Here is a 23,232-nt window from a genome sequence, read left to right as displayed (position 1 = left end):
CACGGGTCGTAACACATCTGAATGTAACGTCCACTGTTCAAAGTGCCATCAATGCGAACAAGAGGTGACCGAGACGTGTAACCAATGGCACCCTATACCATCACGCAGCGTGATACGCCAGTGTGGCGACGACGAATACACGCTTCCAATGTGCGTTCACCTCGATGTCGCCAAACACGGATGCGATCATCATGCTGCAGAACCTGGATTCATCCGAAAAAATGACGTTTTGCCATTCGTGCACCCAGGTTCGTCGCTGAGTACACCATCGCAGGCGCTCTTGTCTATGTTGCAGCGTCAAGGCTAACTGCAGCTATGGTCTCCGAGCTGATAGTCCATGCTGCTGCAAACGTCGTCGAACTGTTCGTGCAGATGGTTGTTGTCTTGCAAACGTCCCCACCTGTTGACTCAGGGATCGAGACATGGGTGCACGATCCGTTACAGCCATGCGGATAAGATGCCTGTATCTCGACTGCTAGTGATACAAGGCTGTTGGGATCCAGCACGGCGTTCCGTATTACCCTCCTGAACCCACCGATTCCATATTCTGCTAACAGTCATTGGATCTCGACCAACGCAAGCAGCAATGTCGCTGTACGATAAACCGCAATCGCGATAGGCTACAATCCGACCATTATCAATGTCGGAAACGTGATGGTACGCATTTCTCCTCCTTGCACGAGGCATCACATGAACGTTTCACCAGGCAACGGCGGTCAACTGCTGTTTGTGTTTGAGAAATCGGTTGGAAACGTTCCTCATGTCAGCACGTTGTAGGTGTCGCCACCGGCGCCAACCTTGTGTGAATGCCCTGAGAAGCTAATCATTTGCATATCTTCAGCTTCTTCTTCCTGTCGGTTAAATTTCGCGTCTGTGGCACGTCATCTTCGTGGTGTAGCAATTTTAATGGCCAGTAGTGTAAGTGATCGTCTGGGGGCGCAATTCGAGTCATACACGTCGATGCTGTGAGTTGAGGTGAAGACGGGCTAGAGGTGTGCATGGCCGTAGTCCCGCAGCTGATAACTGGTTCGCAACTGTTCTTGTTGACGGTTCTGGGCTCACAAGCTCTCTTACCTGTGCTGTGGTAGCTGTACGATCTGGCACTTGCCGTACAACGATCCTGGCGGGCGTCTGTGCTGTGTGGACGTCCAGAATCTCTTCTGCTGGTGTCGGATTGTTCACGTAACCACTGATACCAGAATCGTTGCACAGCTGACGAAGCACGTCCAGCGCGCGTGGCAGCTCTCCGAATGGATCATCCCCTCACTGGGAAGGCCATAAATTGATCCCTTTGAAGCTCTCTCAAGGTTGCCTTCTTGCTTCACACTTTTGCACCCCACGAGCCTTCTCGCAATGAGCATTCCCTATTAAAGGTCAGGATTAGGTGGTGCTCTGATAGCTATGCCACTAGGCTATCTCTTGGTGGACGACGCTGAACCATTATCAGTACATCTACTATGTCCCAGGTGGCATAGGCCGTCATCGAATAAAAATCGACGTCATCATTCGAGGTGCCCTAATTTACTTTATCGGGAGTGTATTTTTGGCTTTGTTTTCTGTCTGTTCTTAAAGCTGGTGTCACTTCTGATATTGTTTTTGCTTCCAGGTTGCTTGTAAATGTCGACGAGGGCGAAATTATCTGAAAGCTAAGTGATGAAATGAAGTATGATTTAAAAATAATTGTCCTGCGCAGGAAATTGACTTCCCTCCAGAATTCCAGATAAACGACAAAGAGTGTGACGTTCTTTTTTTATTTTATTTATTTATTTATTTATCTTTTTGGGTCATCAGTCTTCTGATTGGTTTGATGCGGCCCTCCACGAATCCCTGTCGCTAGCCAACCTCTTCATCTCAGAGTAATACTTGCATCCAACGTGTTCAATTATTTGCTGGATGTATTCCAACCTGTCTTCCTCTACTGATTTTGGCCTCTACCGCTCCATCTAGTACCAGGGAAGTCATTTCCTGAAGTCTTAACAGATATCCTATCATTCTGTCCTCCTCGTTGTTAGTGTTTTCCCTATATCTCATTCCTCTCCGATTCTGCGCAGAACCTCCTCATTCCTTACCTTATCAATCCACCTAATTTTCTCCATACGCCTGTAGCACCGCATCTCAAATGCTTCGATTCTCTTTTATTCCGGTTTTCCCACAGTCCATGTTCCCCTACCATAAAATGCTGTGCTCCAGACGTACGTTTTCAGAAATTTTTTCCTCAAAATAAGGCGTTTGTTTGATACAAGTAGACTTCTCTTGGCCACTAACGCCCTTTTTGCCAGTGCTACACTGCTTTTGATGTCCTCCTTCCTCCGTCCGTAACTGATTATTTTGCTGCCTAGGTAATAGTATTCCTTATTCTCTGTTACTTCTCTTTGCCTTTGTCTTTCTTCGATTTATTATCAATCCCTATTCTGTACTCATTAGATCATTCCATTCGGAATATCATGTAATTCTTCTTCTTTTTCACTCAGGATTTCCATCATTGCCTCTTCGGTGTACAGATTGAACAGTAGAGGGGAAAGACTACATCCCCGTCTTACACCACTTTTAATCCAAGCTCTTCGTTTTTGGTCGTCAACCCTTATTATTCTCTCTTGGCTCTTGTACATGTTGTGTATTACCCGTCTCTCACTACAGCTTACCTTTAATTTCTCAGAATTTCAAACATCTTGCACCATTTTACACTATCCAGCGCTTTTTACGGGTCGACAAATCCTATGAACGTGAGGTGGTAGGCACTACTTAACGGCGCCTCTACAGTACACTGCAGTCGCTGGTGGGCGGTGTGACGCAGCTCGCCGCAGACCGATTCCCTGCGGCCAGCTCGCGGCAGCTGGAACGGCGTAGCCGGGAGCTGCCTTCTGCGCGGATTACCCTGTCGGACGCGCAGAAACCGACGCCGGCGTCTGCAACGCCGAGACGCCGCCTTGTGACAAGCTAATGCCCTGCGGATCTCGGCCCCCAGGATTACAGGGGCTACGGTCAGACTTAGAAGGTCTCTACCACAAATGCTGGTTGTCCCCACACTGCAACAGCTGGTCGTTTTTCCTCTTTATCCGTACTCTGGACCGTCTGTTTCTTTCGTGAGTTAACTGTTGCTTGCGAGACACAAATTTGTTTTTAGACTACTCCTCGGTACTTGTAGTACATAATTCCGCTTTGACGAGTGAGGCGGTGGGTGTGAGGGGAGGGGAATTGTTTCGCAGTTCCGTGTTCCGACGTTACATGACACTGGAAAGTCAGATCTAACGTTAAACATAGTTTAATCCAAAATCAAATCACTCAGTAGAGGAAACGTCACTCCATCTGACCCGTTCGAAGTGATTCAAATCATACGATACTCTTATCTGTCAGGTACATCCTATCTATCAGAAGCAAACAAGCATTCCACGCCGTCAGAAAAACACTTAAAGAAAATGAAACACCTGCAGGATTTCTTACGATGTTATTTATTGTGTAGCTAGCAGTTTCGGCGCTTCAGAGCTTCATTTTCAGGCATTAGTTGATGCTTAAGGGGTTACCACGATCCATATATACGATGCATCAGTGGCCATCATGACTGGTTTATGCAGACTATCTGTAACTGTGATGTCGTCTCTCCTACCATCAACTTTCATTTCAGTTTACAGTTTATCGTTAGGGAACGACATCGCAGTTACATATAACCTGTGCAAAATAGTTGGTGGCCACTGATACATCATATATGTGGATTATGATAACCTCTTCCGCGTCCACTAAGGCCTGAAGACAGTGCATTGAAGCGCTGAAACTGGTAACTACACAATAAATACGAGTAACACCGTAAAGACGACTGTAGATGTTTCATTTTTCTAACAATAGCGAACAGCCATGATCACACAGACCAAAAAGGATGGACATACACAAACAGCTGAGTTGCTGCCCCCTTGAACAAGTCTGTTCCTATAGTAGTGTACAATTAAAAACGGTTATTTCATTTCATCACTTTGCAGCAGAATTAGTAACGCATTTTATGCTCGCTAGTCAGTCCGAAAAATAGCATCTATATGAGTCGACATAGTTCCACACAGTCTGATGTCGAATGTACCTCAGCAAGCTTTGATCGTTCCTGAGAACCAGAAATTCGCAAAAATAATGGTGTGTTGCCTGGAAAGAGTTCGATACATTTCTATATGCTACTTAACCAACAAGGTGCGAGCTTGCAGTTTATAAAATGTGCTTCCTGACTTCTGACCTTAGGAAATGTAGCTCACCTCCTCGTTCTCGACAGGGAGACATCAGATGTGAAAGAAACTTCAGCAGTGCCCTAAGACAGATTTATAGAGCTCAGTGGATATTGTTGAAACCTCTATGAGAAAGCTTACAAAATGGATCTCTGGTGAGCAGATTTTGCCTCAGGCCTCACGGACAATATGCTGCGAACCCACTCCGGATTCTCCTCTTCCTATGGCCAGCGACAACCTTCTCTCACCATGGATTACGCCGAATCCTCTGAAGTAGCTTCCGTTGTGTGAAGACGTCGGTCGAGTGTTGCTTCGTTCTCTCTGCACCTGCAGCTTGTCATATTTTAAGAGCTGGCACCATTATGACTCACCTGTCACAGCCGTGGACCTCCAACAAAACAAGCTCTCGGCTCCTCTTCTAATGACTGCGTGCTTCCAGCTACCCTTAAATTCAGCATCATAACCAGTGTCAGCCCTCTCTGACAGTCTTACTGACCATAGACGCTGCAATTGTCTGTTCGTTCGAGTAGGTAAAGTGGAAGAAAGGCAAGTCGAAAGGGCCTGCCGTATTCCAGTTTCGCAAACAATACTGACGCATATAGGTGAGACGAAAGAACTTGCGAAGAATCGACATCGGTTGAGCTAGTAAATGTGAAATATTCCATGTTAGCAGATGGACAGCCCAAATATTGTTTGATCTCATCATCAGCGATCTGCCAATGGAAACAGTCATAACGTAAAGGATGTTTTAAGGTGCAAAGTTAAAATAAAGCTATTTGTAGGAAAGGCAAATGGCAGACTTACATCTACGGGAGGTATCGTAAGGAAGTGTCAATAATACACTGAGGTCGTCTCAAGGATTTTGGTTGTTCTAATTCTTTGGTACTGTGCGCTAATGTTGCATCCAACAGGATATACAGGCCCTGAGAATATTTTTGCGCTTCTCCTCGGGTTTGCTTTGTCAGCCTATGAGCGGGATGGAAAAACTTAACGTCGATGACAGGCGCAATAAGAGTGTCATTATGGATAGTAGAGAGTCTTGGTGTCAAAATTATAAGAGCGTGAAATCGCGAAAGAGTCAATAAATATATTATATCTACTCACATACGTCTTAGGAAAAGTCCCTGAGCGAAAACCAGAGAAAATTGAGGCTTACCGGCAATCGCGATAAGAACTAGAGCAATATGGACCAGAAGGTAAGTAAAGTTTACACTTTCACGTCCAGGGGACAATGAAGTCTTTAGAGAAATAGTGCACACACTGTTTGCGGAAAGATTGATACCGAAGATGATCGACCTGTTTTTAAATAACCGTTTCCTTGAACGATTTAGGGAAACTAAATTTGATTTGCAGTATGAGAGTTTTATTTCGTATCCTCTCGACTGGAAGGCCAGCGTGATAACTGTTGCACCACGTTGGTAAGTACGAGAGATTAGTGATTGGTAGATGTTTCAAAAAGCAAGGGGGTGGTGACAGTGGTAAAAATATACTGTAGGCGGACACCGCAAGGTGCCTTGACGAGAGTAATTGTAGTTCAGATACAGAAATTTATTTGAGTGACTGAACCTCTTTGAAATAACGTCGCTGACTGTGTTACGTATTGCTTGGGTCTAGAATTAACTGTATTTCCGGTAGCCAGGAGCTGGTATATGAACATTTATTCAAAAATTTGTCGTATATATGAAAGTAAAGAAAATTACAGGTGTGATGATGAAATGCGTGGGCTAGCAGGACGGAATAGGATTGGGGAGAAGAGAAGTTTGTGGCACAACTTGACCAGAAGAAGGGATCGGTTGGTAGGACATGTTCTGAGGCATCAAGGGATCACCAATTTAGTATTGGAAGGCAGCGTAGAGAGTAAAAATCGTAGAGGGAGACCAAGAGATGAATACACTAAGCAGATTCAGAAGGATGTAGGTTGCAGTAGGTACTGGGAGATGAAGAAGCTTGCACAGGATAGAGTAGCATGGAGAGCTGCATCAAACCAGTCTCAGGACTGAAGACCACAACAACAACAACAACAGCAGGACGGAGCACATTAGGTTGTGGAAAGGGGCCTAAATGAGTTCCTGTCAGTAGCACTCAACATACAAACTTTATTTATCAACATACAGTATTACAACAAGGATGCAAAACACTCAAAATTTAAATAGACCACCTTTGATTAACTTTAGATCGGCTGAAGGCCACATTCAAAATCCAAGACACAAGGCTTATGCAAAATTGAAGTACAGGTTCTTCTGGAGGTTTCACCCAAGCATATTTCCTAAATCTTCAATCTAATCGGCTGAAGGCCTTAGCAATTTAATTCTAATGGAACTAGGCTGGAGGTCGCATATTGATCAATAAGAGGAGTTTCAATCAAAAGTCAGAAGGCCTTATCTTAAAACATTTCATGCGAACTGGGCTGAAGGCCTCATTCAAAAGCATAACAATCTTACGCCGTAAGGGAAAGAGAAGAAGATTAATTTGAGAGATATTAAAACTCGGCTGAAGGTCTCTCACCAACATATAATATAACGGCTTAAGCTCTAGAATGAAGGGTCTCAATTTTAAGGGGAAGAAGGCCGTATCTTAAAACATTTCATATAAAGTAAAGAATAGCAATCTCATGCCTTAAGGACAAGACAAGGACATTGATTTAAGAGGTACTGATACTCGGCTGAAAGCCACACATCAGCCAAATAACTTAAATCCAAACAGGGAAATTAATACATAACACACAAGGAACGGCGCTCAGAAGTTTCCAAGGGTCGCCTAGGATTGTAACACTAACGCCCGTTTAGGTGAGAGAGGCAGCCTGTCCAACTTCATAATCTGGAGACAACCCAACCGACAAACAGCTGACCGACCAATCAACCAAATCAGTTCCGCTCCACGCAACCAGCAAAACGACCATAAGATTTCAGTACACGACACACAGAATACTGGCGCCCACAATGACCAACAACACCTCAGCTGTCGAACTACACGCTGCGTTGGACAGCAACAACACAACGACGAAAATACACTGCCTAAAATTACCTCAACGACCGGGACAGGTAACTGGAAAGTCAACGGTCACAAGGCAGAAGATACCGCTGGTGAACTTCCATAACAGGGAATAAATTAAGTTAAATTTCACAAGAAGGCGGCTGGAATCTTAGCCGACTTAAATACACATACGTTTTTGTTCGTGGGAATGTCCCAAAAGCGACAACCAGGATTAAACGAGGAAATGTAAACAATTGAGGCTCGATAGTAAGTTAAGTGAGGACTCAACTTTCATGTCCAAGATCGGTGCGCGACAAACTTCGTAGCACTCGCAAGCAACACCTCACACTCCAACCACGCGTGCAAGTCGCCAGCGGTTCCAGCCTAAATCTGCGTGACGGGGACTTGCTTGCTGCTCCATGTCAACCGACCGACTGGACTGCTGGCCGGTCCGAGACTGCTACTCCGTCGCGACTGCACTGCTGGTGCGTCTCCCACTGACTAACTCTCCAACACACGACGACCCGCAAATACTATCGGTCGCTCCAGAGACGGTACGACAGTGCGCTTATCGATACACACTGCTTCTGCCACTCACGGGCATGTAAGGCAGGAAATTAGTGACGCCAGTAAGTAGAATAAGAAAACGAGGCGGTACTACCGTAAGAGAAGATGACAAACAATTAATGGGATGAACAAGAGCTGTGCACGGCTCAGATGATGTATGTTTTGTCTTATTACATTAGGTGCTGAAAGTGATTTAGTTATGTATATTGTACTTCTAGCATTCTTAAGCTTTTGTGTTATTGTATGGTTATTACTTAACTTCAGGCGTTATTACTTAACCTCAGGCTTTCTTACTTTTTGTGTTATTTGGATACACATTTCCCTTCGGACTGCCACACAGATGAAAATCAAATGTACTGGTCAATCTTAATGGCCTTCACAGTCCTTTGTTGAGACACTTCTTTTGAGAAGTGTCTATTCGTGAGAACGATTCGGATGAGTTATAACAAATCAAATCGCTTAATAGGAGCAGAGCGTATGTCGAGTTGTGGTATGTCAGCGTGAGTAGACTCTTCGTACGTTAAACGTCGTTTTTATACCAAAAAATGTTGGAGCGCCGTTCGACATCCATATACAACAAATTACAAAAATTATTTCCTGTAGAAGGAAGCATCGTTTATGTTATTGAGGGTGTGCAGAATAAAACTATTAAGCCTTAGTACGTTCTTCGTTGATTATTATAGTTGGATCTGAACGTGACCACAATCAGAAACTAGCTAGTAGTGCACAATGAACCCTGAAGTAAAAATTTGAACTTGATAAACTATGCTGCACAAAATGATTTTGTCTTTGATGCTATGCAGCGATGCTATGAACTGTATTATCAGGAAACCAGATGAGGTAATTGGCGGTGGATAAATCTGTGTTCCATATTCTTATTCTTGTAGCAAAGGTGGCGTTTAGTAATTACTCAGCCCTTCTCAACAGAGAGCGGTTGATGGGCAATGGGTCGAATGAGAAATAGGTGCAATAGGAAAAGCGCATAACTAGGTCATATAATTGGAGAGCAGAGAAGCTAAAACAAATAACAATTAGTCATCAGTTACAAATTCAATATTTAGAAAAGAGTATCCAAATTATGATGAAAATGAAAGCAATGGCATCAACATCAACAGTAAAGCCGGCCGCGGTGACCGAGCGGTTCTAGGCGCTCAGTCCGGAACCGCGCGACTGCTACGGTTGCAGGTTCGAATCCTGCCTCGGGCATGGATGTGTGTGATGTCCTTAGGTTAGTTAGGTTTAAGTAGTTCTGAGTTCTAGGGGACTGATGACCACAGATGTTAAGTCCCATAGTGCTCAGAGCCATTTGAAATATCAACAGTAAAATGTACTTCCACCACAAGAGGAGAGAGGATTAGTGAAAGAGTACACTGCGGGTCTCTACGAAAAAGTGCAATTACCTGATCATGTAGAAAAAAAAAAGTTGTGTCGATTTGGAAGAAACAGAGGATCCGGTACTGGAATCAGAGTTCGACAGAAGGTTTGTAGACTAACATGTGAGGAGGTATAGGTAACATTCCTACGGAATATCAGAAATCACTGGGTGAAGTGACAACCAACGACTCTTCAAGCTAGTGTGCACATCCACGACTGTGTAGACATACCATGGGACTATCGGAAGAATATCATCCTCATTACCCAAATATAACAAAGACCGATATGTATGAGAATTACCACACAATCAAACTTCCTGGCAGATTAAAACTGTGTACCCGACCGAGACTCGAACTCTGGACCTTTGCCTTTCGCGGGCAAGTGCTCTACCAACTGAGCTACCGGAGCACGACTCACGCCCGGTACTCACAGCTTTACTTCTGCCAGTACCTCGTCTCCTACCTTCCAAACTTCGCAGGAGAGCTTCTGTAAAGTTTGGAAGGTAGGAGACGAGGTACTGGCAGAAGTAAAGCTGTGAGTACCGGGCGTGAGTCGTGCTCCGGTAGCTCAGTTGGACACCCTGCGTTCGACAGGGCAGCAGTGCGCACCGCGGTTGGCCGTCCACGCCGCTGCGCGCGCGGAGTGTTTTGTTTATTTCCTCGTCACAGCGCTTCTCAGTCGAGCAAGCTGTAATGGCCAACTCTTACAGGAAGAACACTCTTAAGTTCACCTTCTCAAACGAATACGCACGACCCAAAGCACTGGCCGTCGAACGCTTCCTACGCGAAGACGTGAAGATCCCGCGTGACGAACTCATCGGCATACACCTATCGATCATTAGCAGCGTCGTTTATGTTAAGATGACTTCCGACGCTGCCTGCAACGAGATAATTCAAAGGACGCGACATGGACTAAAATTTCGGCACTCCGACGGAAACGTTGGGCCTGTGGATGTCGACCATGCAGGACTTGGCCTTCGGACGATCCGTGTATTCGAACTGCCTTTCGAGGTGACTGAAGATGCAGTCATCGCGGCGCTAAGCCCGTTCGGAAAAGTCCAGAGCCACGTAGCCGACACATGGGCACAGTTTACGACGTATCCGGTGCTTAATGGTGTGAGACAAGTCCGAATCGATCTCAAACGGCACGTTCCATCGTACATTTCTATCGGCGGCTGCCGTGCGGTGGTCATTTACGACGGACAACCTCGAACATGTTCCGGTTGTGGCAAAGAAGGCCAGGTCCGTAATGAATGCCTGCAACGCCGCATCACACAACTAAGGCCCGACGATACGAACACCAACAGAACCACGACCACCCTTCCAGTCACCTATGCGGCGACACTGCACGTCCAGCCCTCACAAGGCGCCGTTCATGAGCGTCTCCCTGGTCCGATACACCCGGAGGCGTCCCAGCACCTTGACACCGGCGATGCCGCCCGTGAACATGTCCAACAGCCGGACACACCCACGCTAGAAGATCACAAGGATACCAATGAGAGTGTTCTGGAGAATGAAGACCGCATCATAGCACCCGCGGCTTTTGTACCGGAACGACGTGAATCTCTTCCTTCCTCAGACACCGAAACTCATTGCCGAAAGCAGAAGTCGCCCAAACGACGAAAGAAACGCCGCAAGACATCAGACTCGACCATTGAGCCCCCTCTGCAGGACGAAGAGATGCCACATCACTCCGACGGAGAACACGATAACACTTTCTCCTCTGCCACGGAGACGCGTCATCCACAAGACGGTGAACCGTCCAACAGAGATCGTGCGCAAGCCCCGCGCCCAGAAGCCATGGAACATAGCACGCCTGTTGTCACCGACGCCATTGAGCCGACTCGGCCAGCGCTGCCACCTCTCGCCGATGTCAAACCTGTCGGACACCTTTCATGGGCGGATGACACGGATTTCCCACCTCCATCTGATGCGGAAATGAGATGTTTCTCCGTTAGACCAAAACTAAAATGGGGGAAGTTTCTACGGCGAATCCTGCGACTTCTATGGACTTCCAGCATCCACCACAACAATCTTCACCAGCTACGACCCTATCAGCAGCACGGATCTCCCATCAGGCGTACCGAATAGCTACTATCAATACTAATAATATCGGCTCCCACGCTAAACTTCAAAAATGGTTCAAATGGCTCTGAGCACTATGGGACTCAACTGCAGAGGTCATTAGTCCCCTAGAACTTAGAACTAGTTAAACCTAACTAACCTAAAGACATCACAAACATCCATGCCCGAGGCAGGACTCGAACCTGCGACCGTAGCGGTCTTGCGGTTCCAGACTGCAGCGCCTTTAACGGCACGGCCACTTCGGCAGGCAAAACTTCAACTGCTCCGTGACACGCTAAGAGCAGCGGACATCGACATCGCCCTGTTACAAGAACTGAGGACAGCGACTTGGACTGGGTGTTATGGATATGAGACGTACGCCGCCCCTGCAGCTATGGAACACACAGGCGCAGCCATCCTCCTCCGAGAAGGAATTGCAGTTTCCGATGTCGCATACCTCCCAACAGCGCGAGGGGTGGCCATAACAGTTGAAGGACTCAAAATCCTAAATCTCTACGCCCCATCGGGCACTGATAAACGGAGGGATCGCTCCCAGTTCTACGCAGAAGATACCACGCCTTTATTCCTCGGTCGATACGATCATCTCATCGTAGGTGGAGATTTCAACTGTGTTCTCGAGCGCACAGACCAATACCCCCATTTCACCACATGTCCCGAACTTTGCTTCCTCGTCCGCCGCCTTCGTCTCCTCGACACTTGGCGAGTGGTACACGGCGACCGCCCGGGGTATACACACATCACGAGCCACTCCGCCAGCCGACTTGATAGAATATACATCTGTCACGCTCTAAAATCAGTTCTCCTCGACGCGGAACGTTGGCCGTCTGCCTTTTCGGATCATGACATCTATATCTGTACCATGAACCTACGTCGACAATCTATATGTCGCAGTGCAGGACCTTGGAAACTCAATGTCGCGCTACTGCGGGACCCTGAATGTCGACAACAGGTCACCGACACGTGGCACACCTGTGTTCAACGCATTACGCGTTACGAGACCACACTGCAGTGGTGGTTGCTGTGCGCCAAACCGGCCATCCGACGCACATTGACACACTATGGCAGAGCCAAAGCCAGGTGGAATCACCATACAACTGATTTCTACTATAGCGCTCTACGTGAACTCATGGATCATCCTCCATCCCCGGATCGCCTCAAAGAAGCTCAACGCATCAAGGCAAAGATTTTATCCTTGACCAGATGCCGTCTAGAGGGAGCCATTGTACGAGCCCGCAGCCAAGACAGAATTAATGGTGAAGAACCTTCTATGCATCATATTGTTCAAAATGTTCGTCGACGCCGACAGGCTTTAATGACAACTTTAGACTTACCTGATGGACGACGGCTGACTTCGCAAGCTACCATTGCGGATGCATTCACAACGCACTATAGACTTTTCTATCAAGAAGTACCTGCCGGTGCAGAGGCCATTGCTGAGGTTGCCCATGAGACACTTGGTACTCTAAACGCAGCAGCTGCAACCCTCCTGACTGCTGAAGTGACCACCGACGACGTCCAAGGCGCTGTGGCCAAGGGGTCTCTGAATCGATCTCCCGGCCCGGATGGCTTACCTCTCGAATTTTACAGAACCTTCCAAGATTTGATGATGCCACGATGGAGGGACATGTACTGGGAACTTTTGTCCGGCGCGGCGAACCCGCCACCAATGTTCATGGAAGGCTTACTTGTACCAGTCCCGAAACCCGCAGGAGGAACACGACTCGACAGTTATCGGCCGATCACGTTACTCAATTCGGACTTCAAGATTTTCACACGCCTTCTGGCAGTGCGACTCAAACATGTCTTACGGGACATTGTTTCCCACGAACAAACATCCTTAGGCGGCGATCGTAATATACAGACGGCCCTCAGTGAATATCGAGATGTGATCGCTGTGGCAACACGCTCGCGACTGCCAGGCGCTTTAATCTCCATCGACTTCAAACAAGCGTTTGACCGCGTCAATTATGCATTCCTCAACGCAGTGATGGACCGAATGGCAATTCCCCCGACGTTCACGCAAGTGATTATGCGGCTCCTTCGTGGAGCAACGTCCAGACTTCTCGTCAACGGCAGACTTACAGAACCTATACGGATTGAACGCTCAGTACGGCAGGGTTGCCCTTTGTCGACGGTACTTTATGCCATTGCGATGGAACCACTCATTTGCGGATTACGGCGACGTTTGACAGGTATTCCACTCCGGGATCGTATGTTCCGCTTCCGAGCTTACGCGGACGACTTGGCCCTCGTCGTACGTTCAGCGGCTGAAGTACACGCTGCGATGCAGTGGATTACCCGTTACAGTGCAGGGGCAGGGAGCGCTATGAACGTGGCAAAATCATGCGCCATGAAGATCGGCCGCGGCCTTCCCGCAGACAGCGTATTTCCATTTCAACTGGTGGACACCATTCGTTGTCTCGGATTGGTGTACACGCGAGACATTCGCCGCACCTCGGCGATCAATTTTCGGGCGCTGCTGCAACGCATCCGGGCCAACATACAAAATCACATACTACGCCCGCTGAATATGTGCCAGAGAGTCACCTTCGTCAATACCCACCTGGCAGCTCGGATACCCCATATAGCGCAGATTCTGCCCATCACTGCGACAATGGCGGCCAGGTTACAGGCGGCATTCGGCTATTTCATTTGTTCTGGACACACCTTCAAAGTCCAGTATGAAGCTCTCACCTTACCGAAGCGGGATGGTGGCCTCGATCTCGTTAATGTGAGAGCCAGGACAACGGCACTTTACACCAATACTATGCTCCGGTTATGGAAAAGCCAAAATGCTAGTTTTACTGGAATGTTGACCACCGAGCTCGCGCCTGTTTCGAGACGCCCACCGACGTCTTTGGCACAAATCCCACCTCCGATGTCACATATCGGCCGTTTCTTTTTGGAGTACAGCTACATATGCACCGAGCTCCCCAGGACCAGGAAGACGACCACCCGCGACATCTACCGCCTTCTCCGAAAGTCTCCACCCCGCAACCCCGTCGAAACACGTCACCCCCAGGTTTCATGGTCTACAGTTTGGAAAACGATCCACCAACCATATCGCACCACTGACACCACCTCTATGTTGTACCTTCTCGTCAACGGCAAGTATACTACAAGACAGAAACTGCATCGCATCGCTCTGGTGGACTCACCCCTGTGCTTCAAGTGCAACGTCGAAGATACAGATTTACATCGTTTTGAGTGTGGGCCAGCAGCAGCTGTCTGGACCCTCGTACAGAAGATTGTGGCTTTCTACCTCCGAGTACCACCACATCACGTTTCTCCCACTATGATGATATATTCCGACACGACCTACTTTCCATCGGCTAAGTGGCACGCCATCACATGGATCAGTGGCATGGCTGTCAACTACCTCTTCCGGGACGACATCGTCGATCCGGCTGACTTTTGGACACGCCTCCAAGTACATCACCACACCCTTCGCCGGCATCGACACTATCGGGTCCCCCTCCCCCCCCCCCCCCCCCCCCACACACACTCCCCAGAATTTACGGGAATTAGGTGACTTGTCTTTGGAGATGTAGTTCCAGTTCCCTCCAGCAACATACCAAGGCCTCACTGCATCTATGCCACAACGCATCGCCCCTATTATCATTGCCAAAGATGGACCTTCCAGCTGTTAGGTAGATAGTCTTAATGTTCTGGCTGATAAATGTATTAACATGGAGTCCTCCGAAGTTCACAAGGAGGGCACGCCAGGAACTTCAGCTTCCTCAAATAGAGGGTATGACGCTTTCTGAAAGCCTTAAAATTTGCAGTCATTGCAGCCATTGCGTACTGGTGACCGTAACAGAAGGCACGAATTTTCCATTTCAGTTTTCCAGGCTTTGGCCGAGGATACCTATTCTGAATGACTCATCTTTCCTAACGAATCGATATTTCATCTAATGGGTACGATAAATCGACATAAATTAAGAATTTGGAGGTCTCTAAGTCCCAGCGTCGTTGTCGGATACGAGACTCGCTGAAAACCAATGTGTTTTGTGCCGTTTCTGTCACAAAGTTTTCGGACCTTTCCTTTTTATAGACAGGTATGCCATACCTGTAAACGCTGAAAAATTGATTGTTTCTTCAAACTCACAAAAATTTCGATGATTTCGTTATTATGAATGACGGCGCCCTGCCTCAATGTCATCTTGAGGTGAGCCGTCATCTTAACCCCACCATCTCCCAATGTTTGATTGGGAAAGGTAAACCACCAGATGTAGTCCTTTGCTTTTGGTCTCCCAGGTCACGAGACCTCACACCTCGCGATTTTTTTTCTGTGGGGATTCATAAAAGACAGAGTATTTGTCCCACTTTAACAGCTACTCTTCAAGATCTGTTAAATCTAATAATTGAAGCTGTTGATTCACTAAACAGAGACGTGTTCATTCGCATGTTGTTTGAAATCGACTATCGTTTCGATGTTTCACGACTATCGCATGGTGGTCATGTTGTGTATATGGCGTAGTGTGTGTGTGTGTAAATGTTATCCAGTAACTTGCGCAATGTATTCCTATCTTTCACTGTTTGTCTGTAATAAACAACTGAATTCTGTTCTTTCTTTTTGAATTAAACCTGTATCCTTAAAGACGTGGACGAGAACAACATTCTCGTTAACGCTTTACAAAGAACTATCATCGACGAAAATAGGGCGTTGTTCTCACAAGTGTCTTTAAGAATATAAGAGGATGCATATGAAAGTGGCTAACAGCCGAAATCGTTTGCTTGTGGTGTAACTAGACATGATTCTGTAAGAGCAAGTGCGGAAAATGGAATTATCCTTCATAGAGATAACGCTTGTGGTGAAATGTTAGGTGACATTGTGGGATCACGAATAGCAAACTTTTAGTTTCAACTGAAGGCTACCAAACGCTCCGTATGCTACGTTAAGTATGACTAGATGCAGATAAAGGCTCATGGATCATTGCTTAGGTGGTTAGTGTACTAAGAGTACATAAACTTGTGATAATTATCTCGTGATGTAATGATTCTATCACAGCAGCAAGATCCACTGGAGCTACTTGGTTAGGTATATCTATTAGTATTCGTCGTGTGACGTAACATTTCTTATGGGTCCACCAGCTCTCCGAAACACGGTTTGAGACTCCAAGACATTTCCCAAATCCTTGTGCCGACGTATCGACTCAGTTTGGAACAATCTAGTGCGTTCTTTCGTTGCTTCCGGGTGTCCGAATGTACTCCACAGTAGCTAACTGTAGAGACCATTCGTGCTATAGATTTCGATAGTTTCTGCAAACGCAGATCATGACCGCAAGTATCCTGATTCCTCAGCTGAGAACCAGCGGTTACGTCTGGTGCAGCAACACAAATTATTCTTTCCAATTGTTATTACGTTTGAGAAATAAGTACTTCATGCTCAGCACAACGTCATTTTAATTCGTTAATGATCCAGGATGTAAGAACCACATCAGTCTTTTTAACACGATACAAAATTTTGAAATACTAAAAGTGCATAAAAGGGCGATGATTGCTGAAAAAGCAAGTAAATCCAACATATAAATAAAATGCGCTTACCAGTCTTAAGGCGGCTTACACTTTACTAGGCACTGCCCCAAACGACTACATCGGCAGGGTCATAAAATCCTCTCCCTAGCAGTTCGCCTCGGTTCCTAGCTCACCCTCATGGGCTCATAATTGATATTTAGGATGACAGCCGAAAAGATGAGAATGGGGGAAAATAGGAAGTGTCTGTCTTTTACTCAGGTAATACGATTTATGATGTTTTCCAGAGTAAACTAAGCTAACAGCCTTTACGTGAATGGATGGCTCGCCCCTCACGCCAAACGCACCTTTAACTGAGTTATGCCCACGGTAACTTCTCAGAGTTCTTGTGGAATACAGCTGACAACAAACTTCGCGTAGACTATTGGCTAAACAGTCAGAATTCAGCTGTTGTATAGATTCTTCATATTGCGCTAACTACTTGAGTGAGTTAAAGAAACAAGGTAACACATCGTCTTATTTTAGCCCTGTATGTGGTCTGTACTGCCATCAGCTCAACAGCCGAAGTTAAAACTAGTTTCCGTTAATCTTTGATGAGAACCATATCTGCATAGGGATTTTCGTCGGATTAACAACTACGCTTCTGCACATTCGTAGCTTTCAAGACCTTATCATTTCCAATAAAAATATCTGTCAGTCTCACCTCATGACTATATAGATTTATCCTTAACTTTTAGCACCTACAGCAGGAGACCGAAATATTCACTTTGCGACACCATAATGCCGTGCACACACAATAATTTGGCACTCACATTAGTTTCAGTAGAAGCTGTACATCTGCATTATACGTATGTTTGTTTTTGATTTAGTGAAAAAGGTCCGTTTTTTCAACCCCTTTTGTAACTTAGTTTGTTTCATATCTTGTAATGGCACGATCTTGTGGCCCTCATTGGTTTCGTTATCTCAAATACATGCTGATGCTTCGACTAAGTTCATAATGGAATATGTTGTTTTCTGGTATTTTTACCTGAAACTGGCTATTTGAATGCATGGATCAGTGTTTTTGAATGTCCCATTGAGTTCAGTAGTAGTACCAAGTTATACATTTATTGTTCCTTTGCTCTTAGTTTGAGCCCCAAAGATCCTAAAGTAACACTAGTTGACAAACCCGGCACTGCCCAGGTATTCATTTTCCCAATATTATATTAGCAACGAAAGCAAAGGATTAACTGTGCCTTTAGCAAAGTATCGAAAAAAAATTCATTTTCATGTATTCGTGAAAACTTCTTTGGAATTATAAAATAGTCGTACAAAGAAGTCTACGTAAAGTAAAAACGTATAAATGTAATAACCATACTGAGAAGCATGATTCCGGACAGTTTCAGTACACTGGGCGCAGTTGCTTCGCTTGTCTACAACGTGATTTTCTAAACGTCTCTCTTGCAGTCTCCTCATTGCTCTACAGTCGGCTATTGTTTTCGCCTACAGCCTCTGCGCTCCACAGTTGAAAACTCTCAAAAGCGCTTCCATGTGTCAGCGATTTCCTTAAATTGACTCGACTGTAGCAGTCTCTTAGTTGTAAAGAATAAATGTAACAAAACTTCATGCTTGATGCGGCGTTTTGTTGCGTACCCCAGTATTTATCACGTCATTTCTCTTGAAATATGTGTCCTACAGTGATATACAGGATGTCCCACTCAAACCTCCCTGATTTCAAGGACCCAGGAGAGCAAAACCACTACAGATACGGCAGTGAAAATTGCACCACATCGCAGAGCATCTCAAAGAATTTATATTTCCGATTCAGAAGTGCCAAGTATCGTCGGCAGAGTGCAGTATGATCGCTTGAATTGAAAATGGCGACTCCACAGCAGCGTGTGCAAGCAGTAGTGTGGTTTGCAGAAACAAAATCGCCCATTACTGTGCAAAGAAATTATCGTCGTGTGTATGAATGTGACTCACCTGATGTGGAAACAATTAAGGAATGGTACAGGTAGTACAGGTAGTTTCTGACAACAGGAAGTGTTCTGAAACATTCTGGCGGTGCACATTACGGAGTTTCAGAAGAGACAGTGGAGGACATCAGACAAACGTTTCTCAGAAGCCTATGTAAGTCCATTCGTCAAGCATCTAGGAAACTTGATGTACCTCGATCAACATTGCATCACGTAGTTCACGAGCGTCTTCGTATGTGTGCTTACAAAGTGCAAATTCTGCAACATCTGACACCGAACGACAAACCACGCCGACACAGTTTGCTGTGGATATGCTGCAGCGTATAGATATGGATGCCAGCTTCCTGAAAAGATGTTTATTCTCAGATGAGGCAATCTTTCATCTATCAGGAAGGGTTAATAGGCATAATGTTCGGATTTGGGGTTCACAAAATCCGCACGTTGTCATTGAACATGTTCGTGATAGCCCTAAACTAAACGTCTGGTGCGGGCTAATGCACGACAGGATTGTTGGATCGTTCTTCTTTGCGGAACGAACAGTGAACGTGTCAGTGTGTCTGGACATGTTGGAGCAGTTTCTGTTCCCTCGGATACAAGACTTGCAACCCAACATCATTTTTCAACAAGACTGAGCTCCACCGCGTTGTTCAACGGCTGTTCGGAAGTTCCTGGTTAGGAAATTTCCCAATCGTTGGATCGGACGCGGAGGACCCATTATCTCCACCACGCTCACCCGACATAACTCTGCTTGATTTCTTCATGTGGGGATTCGTGAAGGAGCGTGTGTATGCGACCAAAGTGGACTATATTTCTACGTTGCGGCATCGCATCACTCATGCGACTGCAGCAATAATTGATGATAAATAAAAATGCTCTACAGTGTGGTGCATTTTTCATTGTTGTATCTACTGTGTTTTTTTCCCTGTGTCTTTGAAACCCGTGACGTATCAGTGGGACTCACTGTACTTCGGCAGCAAATGTGGCTACTGACAGCGAAATATGTAGGGGAAATTTGGAAATTGGTGGTACGTTCCTATGGCACCAAACTGCTGAGGTCAACGGTCCCTAGGCTTACACACTACTTAATCTAACTTACACTAACTTACGCTAAGGACAACACACACACCCATGCCTGAGAGAGGACTCGAACCTAAAACGGGGGGATCCGCGCGAACCGTGCAAAAGATGCCTTATGATGTCACATCTGTTGAAGTATGACAGAGAGGTGGTTCTTACTCCCACAGTGACTGTTCCCATTCAGTAAGGGATATGTGTACCAGGATTGAGGAGTGGGACAATCTGAACTTATGGATAGTATACCACGACGAATACATGCATGCATCAATGCAAGAGGACGTGCTACTGGGTATTAGAGGTACAGGTGTGTGCAGCAATCTGGACCACCACCACTGAAGCTTTCGCTGTATGGTTGTACAACATACAATCTATGGTTTTCATGTGCAATAAAAAGGGCGGAAATGATGTTTATGTTGGTCTCTATTCCAATTTTCTGTACAGGTTCCAGAACTCTCAGAAGCGAAATGATACAAATCTTTTTTCGATGTGAGTATATATGAAGTGATATAAATAAATCTGACACATGTGTAACTATATAGCAGTAGCCTAGTTATTGACAGATTCGACAGCCTCTGGTGACGTCACAGTCTAAGTGCTACGCACAGCTACTGGGTTGACGGCAGTGTCAGTTCAGGGTGCGAATTCCCGTTTGTAATTATGGTACAAACATCTAAACCGTCTTTGGTGTTGCAAGGGTTAAGGCTCCTTTGCACAGATTTATAAAATATTAATTAATGTCCTTTCTCATCCTGATTGCACTGAACTCACGTTTATCGCATCTATTAGACGTTGAACAAACCTGCAATAGATAACCTTCAGTATAGAATAACAGAGAACATTCTGCCTGCCTGATAGATACTTCCTAATCAGGTATTTTACACAGGAGTTCCCAAACAATTCGGATCTCATTCTTAATTTATTCACTATTTTCAGTTTATTTTCGATGGCTTATACCTGCTAACTCACACATGGTAAAATGCAACGCACATTTTTCTGCAGCGAATAAACCTACGTTCAGGACTATACACCTAAAACTCAACCAATAACAGATGGAATGATATTATGGCATGATGGCTGGGAGTTCCCACTTGGAGAAGTCTGGCCGAAGAGTTCCACGTTTCTTCAGTTGACGCTCCAGTGGGCAACTTGGGTGTCAATGATGCTGAAATAACGATGAGAACAACACAACACCCAGTCTTGGAGAGAAGAAACTCTCCTACGCAGACGGAACTGAACCTAGGCCGGCTTGATATGAGCTAAGCGCGAGGAATGATAGCAGATATTTCCAACACACTGAGAATGTATGATTGTTGTTGTTGTCATGTGTGTAACACAGAAGAAATGTGTCAGATATGTTCAGAGGAAGCTGCAGGTACCGGTAGTGTCAAACTTTTTCCGCTGTATTAGAAAGATGACGATATTTCTCAGATAATGGAGATTGACATAATCAACGGTGCATATTGGCTCTTGCGATGGATATCGGAGGCGAATACCAGTAATCGGATAAAGAATGATCAGAATATCGACCGAAACAGAAGTGTTTCCCAGATTACATCGAGACTTCGCGTAGAACTCGCTCTGGCCGGAGGACCGACTTCGTGACGTCACGCGGACTACCTGTCAGTTGTCTCAGGCTCTATAGAACCGTAGTCTATAGTTAGACGCCTCATTTCGCCGCCGGTGCACCCCATGCCTTCGTTGAACTGAAATCAGGTGCAATTGCTACTCACCGGACCTCATTAAACGCCTCCATTCAGCTCCCTCCAGTCTCTGTGCTGTTTGGCCCGTTGATCTTATACAGCTTTACGTGAGCATAGTTCATTTGCGACTTATCGAGAATAAATGTTGACTGGATTCAATTCCTTTCACAATGTTGTCTCGAAAACTAGTTGAAATGGACTTCCATTCGGTGGCAGCAGTAGCACCTGTCGGTTTTGAAGCCATAAAGTCAGCGACAATGCGTGCGTGACATTCGTCTGTTACCCAGTCGGTTATCATCTTTTCTCGACCAGCGCATTTACGCCGTGTTGCACAGCTGCGAGTGGCGTATCATGCATTGCAGATAAGTATGAGGGTTTCCTCTGGCAGTTTCACTCACAGTGTGGCTGTGGGCACGTGCAAACCATAACGTTATCTTCTATCATTCTAGTACGTCTCCTCGTCGACCCATAGTTTCAGTTTTTTTAGTTAGTTATTTTAGATATTTTTTGGGTCACTAGTCTTGTGACTGGTTTGGTGCCACCTTCATCTCAGATTAGCACTTGCAACATACGTCCTCAATTATTTTCCGGATGTATTCAAATATCTGGCTTCCTCTATAGTTTTTGCCGTAGACACCTCCCTCAAGTACCATAAAGGCCAATCCCTGACGTCTTAACAGATCTCCTATCAAGCTGTCTCTTCTCATTGTCAGTGTTTTACATATACTCCTTATCTCTCTGATTCTGCACAGAACCTCCACTTTCCTGGCGTTATCAGTCCACCTAATTTTCAACATTCGTCTGTAGCAGCACATCTCAAATGCTTCGAGTCTCTTCTGTTCCGGTATTTCCGCTGTCCGTGTTTCACTACCATACAATGATGTTGTGCAAACCTACATTCTTAGAAATTTCTTCTTCAAATTCGGCCCAATGTTTGATATTAGTAGACTTCTCTTGTCCCGGAATGCCACTTTTGCCAGTGCTAGACTGCTTTTGACGTCCTCCTTGCTTAGTACTTAATTGGTTACTTTGCTGCCTGGGTAGTAAGATTTCCTAACCTTAACCTTCTTCGTCACCATCAATCCTGATGTTAAGTTTCTCGTTATTTTCATTTCTGTACTTCTCAGTACTTTCGTCGTTCTTCGATTTACTCTCAATCAGTATTCTGTATCCATTCCCATTAGATATTCATTCCATTCAGCAGATCATGCTATTCTTCTTCACTTGCACTCACGATAGCAGTGTCATCAGTGAATCGTATCCATTCACCTTCAGTTTTAATTCCATTGCTGAACCTTTCTTTTATTTCTACCATTCCTTCTTCGATGTACTGATTGAACAGTAGTTGCAGAAGACTACATCCATGTCTTACACCCTTTCTAATACGAGCACCTCGTTCTTGATCACCCGTTCCTATTATTCCCTCTTGGCTCTCGCGCATATCGTATATTACCCGTCTCTCCTAATGGCTTACCCCCATACTTCTCAGAATTTCGAATATCTTCCACCATTTTACATTTATCTTTAGACTTGCTTCCATTATCAACCGCAGCGTCAGAATTGCCTCTCTGTTGCCTTTACCATTCCTAAGGCGAAGCTGTTCGTCATCTAACACATCCTCAGTTTTCTTTCCCATTCTTCTGTACAATATTCTTGTCAGCAACGTAGATGCAAGAGCTGTTAATTTGATTGTGCGATAATTCTCACAGTCGTCAGCTCTTGCAGTCTTCGGAATTGTGGATGATATTTTTCCAACGGTCAGATGATACGTCGCCAGACTCACACATTCTCCACACCAAGTGAATAGTCGTTTCGTTGCCACTTT

Source organism: Schistocerca serialis, chromosome 6 (genome assembly GCF_023864345.2).
Source record: "Schistocerca serialis cubense isolate TAMUIC-IGC-003099 chromosome 6, iqSchSeri2.2, whole genome shotgun sequence".
Taxonomy (NCBI): domain Eukaryota; kingdom Metazoa; phylum Arthropoda; class Insecta; order Orthoptera; family Acrididae; genus Schistocerca; species Schistocerca serialis.
The sequence above is the reverse complement of the archived record's forward strand: the minus strand, read 5'-3'. Positions refer to the sequence as shown.